The 9,448-nt window shown below is 40.5% G+C and overlaps 1 pseudogene; it reads left to right on the top strand.

Moving 5' to 3' along the window:
- LOC112062381 (leucine repeat adapter protein 25-like) overlaps positions 1 to 597 on the top strand; it is a 17,351-nt pseudogene extending 16,754 nt beyond the window's left edge.
- Positions 598 to 9,448: the final 8,851 nt, after the last annotated feature.

The following is a 9,448-nucleotide window of genomic DNA, read 5'->3' as shown; positions in this document are numbered from 1 at the left end:
CAACAGTGAGAGGCCCGCGTACCGCAAAAAAAAAAAAAAAAAAAATTCTTACCTGGCGGAGCGTTGGAGGAAAGGAGGTGGCATAGAAGTTCATCCGCTGGGCCATGAACCACTGCTCCTGGCCGAGGCGCCGGTCAGCGCCGGCTGCGTCCGGGCCAGGCTCCCGCCGCTACCGCGCGGCCTCATGGGTTCGCTCACCGCGTGGGGCTCGTGGCCGGAGCTGGGGCGCATCCACAGCCCACACAGCCGCAGCCGCAGCCGCAACCAGCGAGCCCAAGCCTCTGGCGTCCGGAACCAGCCCCTGTATGCCGCCCACCTTGACCCCGCCCTGCCGCACTGCCCTAGGCGGCGGTGGGCGGACGCGTCCCTGCTGTGCCAGCTGGGGGCGCTGTACGAGTCAATCCTTAACTATTGCAAGCACCTGTGACAAGACTGGTCCTCCCTGCACTCAGCTCCTACCCACCCGACACTGGCCTATCTGATGACGACGAGCCTCCTGATACCAGCCTGCCCCTCAACCCGCTACCCTTCACTGTCCGCCAGACGCACTATGCCCATGACCAGTGGTTGCAGGGCACCTTCCACACCAGCCTCTGAAGAGCTGGCCTTGGGGGATGCATCCCTCAGCAAGTACTCAGACGATAGTGCCCGCTTTCCCCCCTACCACCTCACCTCACAGGAGTGTAAGACCTGGGCTTCTTGGTGGCAAAACTGCCACCACCCCCTCTCTCCTGTCTTGAGTTAGCTGGCACTGGGGCAGACACCTGGGCTCCAGCCTCTGCACATGGCACTGGACCTCCACTTCTCCTACACGTGTGCACCCAAGCTTGACCAACCTTCGGCAGCTCTGCGGTTGGGATGAGTTCCTGGTTCCCACCTCCTTTTCACCTTTTGCTGCTATCAGCAGCTGCTGGCTCAGGTGCATCCCATCTCTGGTCCCTGGGTTCTACTGCCCTAGGTAAGGGTCCCAGGACCCATTCCTGCATCCACCCTCATGTGGGAGGGCCAAAGCTCCATGCTGGATATTTAAGTTTAGGGGCCAACCTCCTGGGCACATAGGTAAATATTCTCTCATAAAAAAAAATTCCTTAGAAGCAGTAACAATGTTTTGTACTTTACATTCCCTACAGTGTCAAGTGCTTTTCCTGGCATATGAAAGGCACTTAACAAATAATTATGGGTATTGTATAGGTACCAGTACAAAAGTATTCATAACTAGGTCACTAAAAGAGATAAAATTTATAAACACTGGTACAACAAAAGTAGCTTTTAATCCTCTGCATGGCTTTTTAGCCAACCTTAAAAAATTTAAAGCATGTGAAAGCACAGAATGATTATCTTACCTGCATACATCCTTCATCTATCTTGCCCTTTTGAGGATCAATTTTAAAACGTGCAGTTTTTTTAAAGTGGTACATCACAGGAAGTGATTTGGATCGATTCTGCATAATACTCTGAATCTCTGAACATCCACCCATGAAACAAGGTGAAAAATTAAGGACCCTTCCCGGATCAAAGTGTAATAAGACAGGAAGTCCTGAGCCTGTCGGGGCTAATTCCACTTTCTGAAATCGATCACCTGTAAAAGCAATAATAGCTTTTTAACATTAAAAGTGTTTTGGGACTACAGAATATATTTGCTCAGTCCAAATAGTGTCATCTGAAAGACTTGATGAGACATGGGTAGCTCATTCAATCTTTCATTCAACAAAGTTATTGAGTGCCAGGGCCTTCTTTGTGCCAGGGACTTTTCTAGGCCTTGGGGGTACAGCAGTGAATAAAATAGACAATGTCCTTGCTCTCGTGGGTTTTAGATTCTAGTGAGGTGACACTGACAATAAAATAAATAGATAAGGTAGAGTAAGACAGCGTACAATGTCTTGGGGCTGCTCATTTATATGGGGAAGTCCCAAAAGACCTCTCTGATAGGGAGACGTGTGAGCAAAGATATAAGGGACTCTGGAAGAAAATCATGTGAAAAATCCAGAAAAAAAGTGTATTCTAAACAGAAAACAGCAAGTACAGAGACTCCAAGGTAGGAATGGCTTGGCATGCTCAAAAAAACCCCCCAGGAATGAAGTATGGCTGCGGAAGAGCAGTAGAAGAATGGTGAAAAATGATCAGACTTAAGATATACTTTTGAGGGTACAGTTAACAAAATTTGCTGACGGATTGCATGTAGAATAGGAGATTGAACATGATAAATGACAATGCTAAGGTTTTTGGCATAAGCAACTGAAGTGATGGAATTTTCATTTCTTGAGACAGGAAAGACTTCAGGAGGGATAGGTTATAGGAAAACCAATAGTTCTTTTTTTGGACATGTTAAGTTTGAGATGTCTAGTAGACATCCAAGTGGAAATGTCTTATTAGGCCACTTAATATATTTGTAACCTTAGAGTGAAGATGAAGGAGGAAGGATTGGAGTTTTGAGGGGAGAAGAGAAGCTGTGTGATACTAATCTCAAATCAAGAGAAAGTGAATGCATGCAGGAACACAGCAGGAATGGCAAACACCAGGACTCAGTTGGGATTAGTGGTTATAGATATAAAGTGAAACCTCACAGCCTGGTTTTGTGTTTTTCGCCAGTGCAATTAGCTTCCCAGGTGCAGCACTAGAGTAGGCTAAGAGTTGAATTTAATCAGATTAGAGGTTTTCCACTCAGCCAAAATGGGAGTTGAGCCAAGAGATTTACATATACTTGGGAAAAGGTGATTAAAATAATGGATGGTGGAATATAAGCTGAGCAATAACATAAATATGAAGTTTTGGAGATACTAGAAAGAAGCTAGTACCTATGAATTGTGAGCTCTAATTGAGTGAAAGAACTGTTTTGCAGAGAAAGCAATGTAACTAGAATCCCATAAACAGAGTTTATATTTCTTCACTCTTGGTCATACTAGCCAATCCTAGACTCTAAGGAAAACCTAGCATCTGTATCTCTAGCCACTGAAAACTAGATTAACTTGCAAGCCTAGAATAAATGTTCTATGATCGGCAGACAGAGCTCCATATCACCAACCATGGCATAAATAGTAACAGAGCAATCAATTTCTGCCCTAGGAACACAGTTCAACTCTGCTCAATGACATCACATGTACCAACACGTAAATCTTCTAGACTCTTGACTTGCCATGGCTCATCTTTCTGGATTTCATCTCTCATCTGCCTATATTTTTCTCTTTGATCTTTCTTGCTAAACTGAAGTCCAATTCCATTTTCCTCACTGCAACGCATTCAACATTACCCAAAAATGTAAAAATAAAAAGTGCCTTGCATCTTTACGTGTGGCCTGCAAAGCACGTGCACTTATCAATATCCTACAGCAGGATATTACACTCTATTTACTAGAGCTCTAGTAAATAGGGTGACTAGTAAATAAAATGACTGTCACTTTATATAGATTCTAAGAGAGCAAAAGGTTTGATAAAGATGAAATAGGTCATTTGTTCCCATATTAATCTCTAAGAGAAAACCTAGGCTTACAAAGAAAAGAAGGCAGGTTGTTTTCTTGTTTTTTCGTTTTTTATTCCCTTAACTCTACATCATCATGTTTATCTAATGCTATTTTAAAATAATAAAGTCGGGACTTCCCTGGTGGTGCAGTGCTTAAGAATCTGCCTGCCAATGCAGGGGACACGGGTTCGAGCCCTGGTCCGGGAAGATCCCATATGTTGCAGAGCAACTAAGCCCATGCACCACAACTACTGAGCCTGCAATCTAGAGCCCGCGAGCCACAACTATTGAGCCTGTGTGCCACAGCTACTGAAGCCCGTGTGTCTAGAGCCCATGCTCCGCAACAAGAGAAGCCACCGCAATGAGAAGCCCGTGCACAGCAATGAAGAATAGCCCCCTGCTCGCTGCAACTAGAGAAAGTCCGTGTGCAGCAACGAAGACCCAATGCAGCCAAAAATAAATTAATTAATTAAAAAAATAATAATAAAATAAAATAATAGTCATCTAAATTCTAACTTGGAAAATTATCATGTAAATGCTGCTGAGGCTGACTTTTCTCAACGTGCCACAGAAGATGTGTTAAGGTCTCTCGAATGTTTGCATTTTTATTCTAGCCCAGAATTATATATTTTTATTAAACTGCCTCTACAAATATTGCTGTCCAAACTTTTAAACAATTTAAACAGCTATATATTTGATGATAATGTTCATTTCATACTTACTTTTGATGGTTTTATTGTTATCATCTCTCAAAAATCCATCTTTACTTCCTACAGACTCAAATCTCAAAAAGAGAGCACAGTCTTGCCTGTGTGAAGGATCATCCTTTTGACCATTAATGATTAGCCTGTAAAAAATCACAATCAGTTATTTCTAAAGCAAAGATGATAACTTTATTATCTCTTAAAAGGGAATTTCAACCCAATACTTAAATCTATGCAAACAGATGAAATTCAGGAATAAAAAGGTAACTGTGATCCATTTTCCAAAATTATTGCACAAGACATTGAGACTTGCCAAAAAGAAGGCCATACTCATATTATGTGAAGATCCAAAAAATGACTTCATGATGATATTTGTAAGATAAGAGGAATTTCAATATACTAAGTTGTCAAGGTCTTGCCTCCAACGCCACTTTCTATGTAAAAGATTTTCTTTCCAGGCAAACTTCATTGCTAGCTAAGGTCTCTGTTCAATTCTCTACAACAGTCCTTCTTACACCAGGGTGAAACTGCAAACCTCTCATACGTACCTGTCTCCTCCCATGGACTAAGCACATATTGCTAGCCACATTCTTGTTAGAGGAGAACAAGTAATTTGGAGAATAAGATTTGGTAACAGCCAAATCTTGGCAGAGGAGAAAAGCAAAGGAAAGATGAGAAGGGAGTAGGACCAAGGACAGAGATGGGTTACATCACAGGCTTGTGCACTGGCAATCTTTACTTGCCTTACCTAGAGCTCAGCTTTTTAGCAGCGGATACTCAAACATACACACAAAAGGCTGATGTGAAATATTACATGGTAAACAAAATAGCATAGTGAGAACATCTTTAACTAAGACTACAAATCATATTTATTCCTATGTGTTCATGCTAGATTCTCAAATAAAATGAACATGTTGCCATGAAAAGAATATTTAGAATTTCAAAGATTGTGTATTAAACGGAATCTTACAGATTCACCAAAGAAGTTCCCTGCATGAAGAGATGATTACTAAGGCAATTATAGGTTGTACAAATAGAACAATTACTTGATTTACTACCGTCCTTAAATTAAACCACAACTCAGTCTTCATCGGACAGTTGGTATCACCAAGTGACCCTGTTGCCACAGAGAGAAGTACATTAAACATTGCCTTCTTACAAACAAGGGTAAACATACTGACAACTGGATCGGTTATTGTCACACACTGCAACCTCTCAAGTGTAGCTGAAATTGCTACTATACATTTAAAACATCAATGCCAAATATATTTTCAAACTAAATAATCAAACCAAGTACAGCGAAAAATATACATTGGCAAAAGTCTAACATCTGTATGAGTTTCAGCAAGCAAGTGTGGTTGATCCCAGCAGCTGCTATAGGCTTAATATTCCTGATACTCAGTAAGCATTTGGTCGTGGCAGGAGCACTGCATCCTCTTTGGAGGCATCTAGAACATACTGCATGCCCCTGGCCATCACCTGACTATTTCTGCAAGGACAACAAGGCCTTGGTTGAACAGATTGGTTTGCGGCCAAAATCCAAAGCAACCCAAAACTTCCCATCACCTCATTTCCACAAGATCGGGAGAGATTTTTAATTTAAAATGAAGTATTTAGAAACATTTTTAAATATCGGAAATAATATTAACCATGTTAGAAATATTTAGAACCATAATGAGAAAAACCCAACTTGTGCCTTCTGCCAAGTTTTTTTTTTTTAATAAATTTACTTATTTTATTTATTTATTTTTGGCTGTGCTGGGTCTTCGTTGCTGTGCTCAGGCTTTCTCTAGTTGCGGCGAGCAGGGGCTACTCTTTGTGGCAGTGCGTGGGCTTCTCATTGCAGTGGCTTCGCTTGCTGCAGAGCATGGGCTCTAGGCATGCGGGCTCAGTAGCTGTGGCTCGTGGGCTCTAGAGCGCAGGCTCAGTAGTTGTGGCGCACAGGCTTAGTTGCTCCGTGGCATGTGGGCTCTTCCCAGACCAGGGATCGAACCCGTGTCCCCTGCACTGGCGGGTAGATTCTTAACCACTGCACCACCAGGGTAGTCCAAGATCTATATTATTTTAAATACATGCAATAATTAAAGGAACTGAGAAAATATTTAAAGAGATTACAGTTGAAAACTTCCCAAATTGGTTTCAGAGATGCACAAAAGTATATATTTCTTTTTATGCCCAGAAGATTATATGCTGACCTAAATTTAACTTCCCTAATATGGGAAAGGAAATAGTCAATCACGTCCAGGAAGCACAGAGAGTCCCATACAGGATAAATCCAAGGAGAAACACGCCAAGACACATATTAAGCAAAGTATAAAAAATTAAATACAAAGAAAAAATATTAAACACAGCAGGGAAAGCAAAAAATAAAATACAAGGGAATCCCCATAAGGTTAACAGCTGATCTTTCAGCAGAAACGCTACAAGCCAGAAGGGAGTGGCAGGATATATTTAAAGTGATGAAAGGGGAATGCCTACAACGAAGATTACTCTACCCAGCAAGGATCGCATTCAGGTTTGACAGAGAAATTAAAACCTTTACAGACAAGCAAAAGTTAAGAGAATTCAGCACCACCAAACCAGCTTTACAACAAATGCTAAAGGAACTTCTCTAGGCAGAAAACACAAGAGAAGGAAAAGACCTACAATAACAAGCCAAAAACAATTTAAAATGGTAATAGGAACATACATATTGATAACTACCTTAAAGGTAAATGGATTAAATGCTCCAAACAAAAGACATAGACTGGCTGAATGGATACAAAAACAAGACCCATATATATGTTGTCTACAAGAAACCCATTTCAGAACTAGAGACACATACAGACTGAAAGTGAGGGGATGCAAAAAGATATTCCATGCAAATGGAAATCAAAAGAAAGCTGGAGTGGCAATTCTCATACCAGACAAAATAGACTTTAAAATAAAGACTATCACAAGAGACAAAGAAGGACACTACATGATGATCAAGGGATCAATCCAAGAAGAAGATATAACAATTGTAAACATTTATGCACCCAACATAGGAGCACCTCAAAACATAAGGCAATGGGCTTCCCTGGTTTCGCAGTGGTTGAGAGACCGCCTGCCGATGCAGGGGACACGGGTTCGTGCCCCGGTTGGGAAGATCCCACATGCCGCGGAGTGGCTAGGCCCGTGAGCCATGGCCGCTGAGCGTGCGCGTCCGGAGCCTGCGCTCCGCAACGGGAGAGGCCACAACAGTGACAGGCCCGCGTACCACAAAAAAAAACATAAGGCAAATGATAACAGCCATAAAAGGGGAAATCTACAGTAACACAATCATAGTAGGGGACTTTAACACCCCACTTTCACCAATGGAGAGATGACGCAAAATGAAAATAAATTAGGAAACACAAGCTTTAAATGATACATTGAAAAAGATGGACTTAATTGATATTTATAGGACATTCCACCCAAAAACAACAGAATACACTTTCTCCTCAAGTGCTCATGGAACATCCTCCAGGATAGATCATATCTTGGGTCACAAAACAACCCTTGGTAAATTTAAGAAAATTGAAATCATATCAAGTATCTTTTCCGACCACAAAGCTATGAGACTAGATATCAATTACAGGAAAAAAAAACTGTAAAAAATTAAAACACATGGAGGCTAAACAATACACTACTAAATAACCAAGAGATCACTGAAGAAATCAAAGAGGAAATCAGAAAATACCTAGAAACAAATGCCAATGAAAACAGGATAGCCCAATATCTATGGGATGCAGCAAAAGCAGTTCTAAGAGGGAAGCTTACAGCAATACAGTCCTACCTTAAGAAACAAGAAACATCTCAAATAAACAACCTAACCTTACACCTAAAGAAATTCGAGAAAGAAGAACAACAAAAAAAACCCCAAAGTTAGCAGAAGGAAAGAAACCATAAAGATCAGGTCAGAAATAAATAAATAAAAAAGAAATTAAGGAAATGATAGCAAAGATCAATAAAACTAAAAGCTGGTTCTTTGAGAAGATAAACAAAAATTGATAAACCATAAGCCAGACTCATCAAGAAAAAAAGGGAGGAGACTCAAACCAATAGAATTAGAAATGAAAAAGGGGAAGTAACAACTGACACTGAAGAAATACAAAGGATCAAGAGAGATTAGTACAAGCAACTATATGCCAATAGAACGGACAACCTGGAAGAAATGGACAAATTCTTAGAAAAGCACAACCTTCCGAGTCTGAACCAGGAAGAAATAGAAAATAAAAAAAGACCAATCACAAGCACTGAAATTGAGACTGTGACCAAAAATCTTCCAACAAACAAAAGCCCAGGACCAGATGGCTTCACAGGCGAATTCTATCAAACATTTAGAGAAAAGCTAACCTCTATCCTTCTCAAACTCTTCCAAAATATAGCAGAAAGAGGAACACTCCCAAACTCATTCTACAAGGCCACCATCACCTTGACACCAACACCAGATACAGATGTCAAAAAACCCAGAAAACTACAGGACAATATCACTGATGAACACAGATGCAAAAATCCTCAACAAAATACTAGTAAACAGAATCCAGCAGCACATTAAAACTATCATACACCAAGATTAAGTGGGGTTTATCCCAGGAATGCAAGGATTCTTCAATATATGCAAATCAATCAATGTGATACACCATATTAACAAATTGAAGGATAAAAACCATACGACATTCTCAATAGATGCAGAAAAACTTTCGACAAAATTCAACAGCCATTTATGATTAAAAACTCTCCAGACAGTAGGCATAGAGAGAACTTACCTCAACAAAGGCCATATATGACAAACCCACAGACCACATCATTCTCAATCGTGAAAAACTGAAACCATTTCCACTAAGATCAGCAACAAGACAAGGTTGCCCACTCTCACCACTATTATTCAACATAGCTCTGGAAGTTTTAGCCACAGCAATCAGAGAATAAAAAGAAATTAAAGGAATCCAAATTGGAAAAGAAGAAGTAAAACTGTCACTGCAGATGACATGATACTATAAATAGAGAATACTAAAAATGCCACCAGAAAACTACTAGAGCTAATCAATGAATTTGGTAAAGTTGCAGGATACAAAATTAATGCACAGAAATCTCTTGCATTCCTATACACTAATGATGAAAAACCTGAAAAAGAAATTATGGAAACACTCCCATTTACCATTGCAACAAAAAGAATAAAATACTGAGGAATAAACCTACCTAAGGAGACAAAAGACCTGTATGCAGGAAACTGTAAGACACTGATGAAAGAAATTAAAGATGATATCAACAGATGGAGAGATATA

The sequence above is a fragment of the Physeter macrocephalus genome, chromosome 21 (genome assembly GCF_002837175.3).
Source record: "Physeter macrocephalus isolate SW-GA chromosome 21, ASM283717v5, whole genome shotgun sequence".
In the NCBI taxonomy this organism is placed as follows: domain Eukaryota; kingdom Metazoa; phylum Chordata; class Mammalia; order Artiodactyla; family Physeteridae; genus Physeter; species Physeter macrocephalus.
The sequence above is the reverse complement of the archived record's forward strand: the minus strand, read 5'-3'. Positions and strand labels throughout refer to the sequence as shown.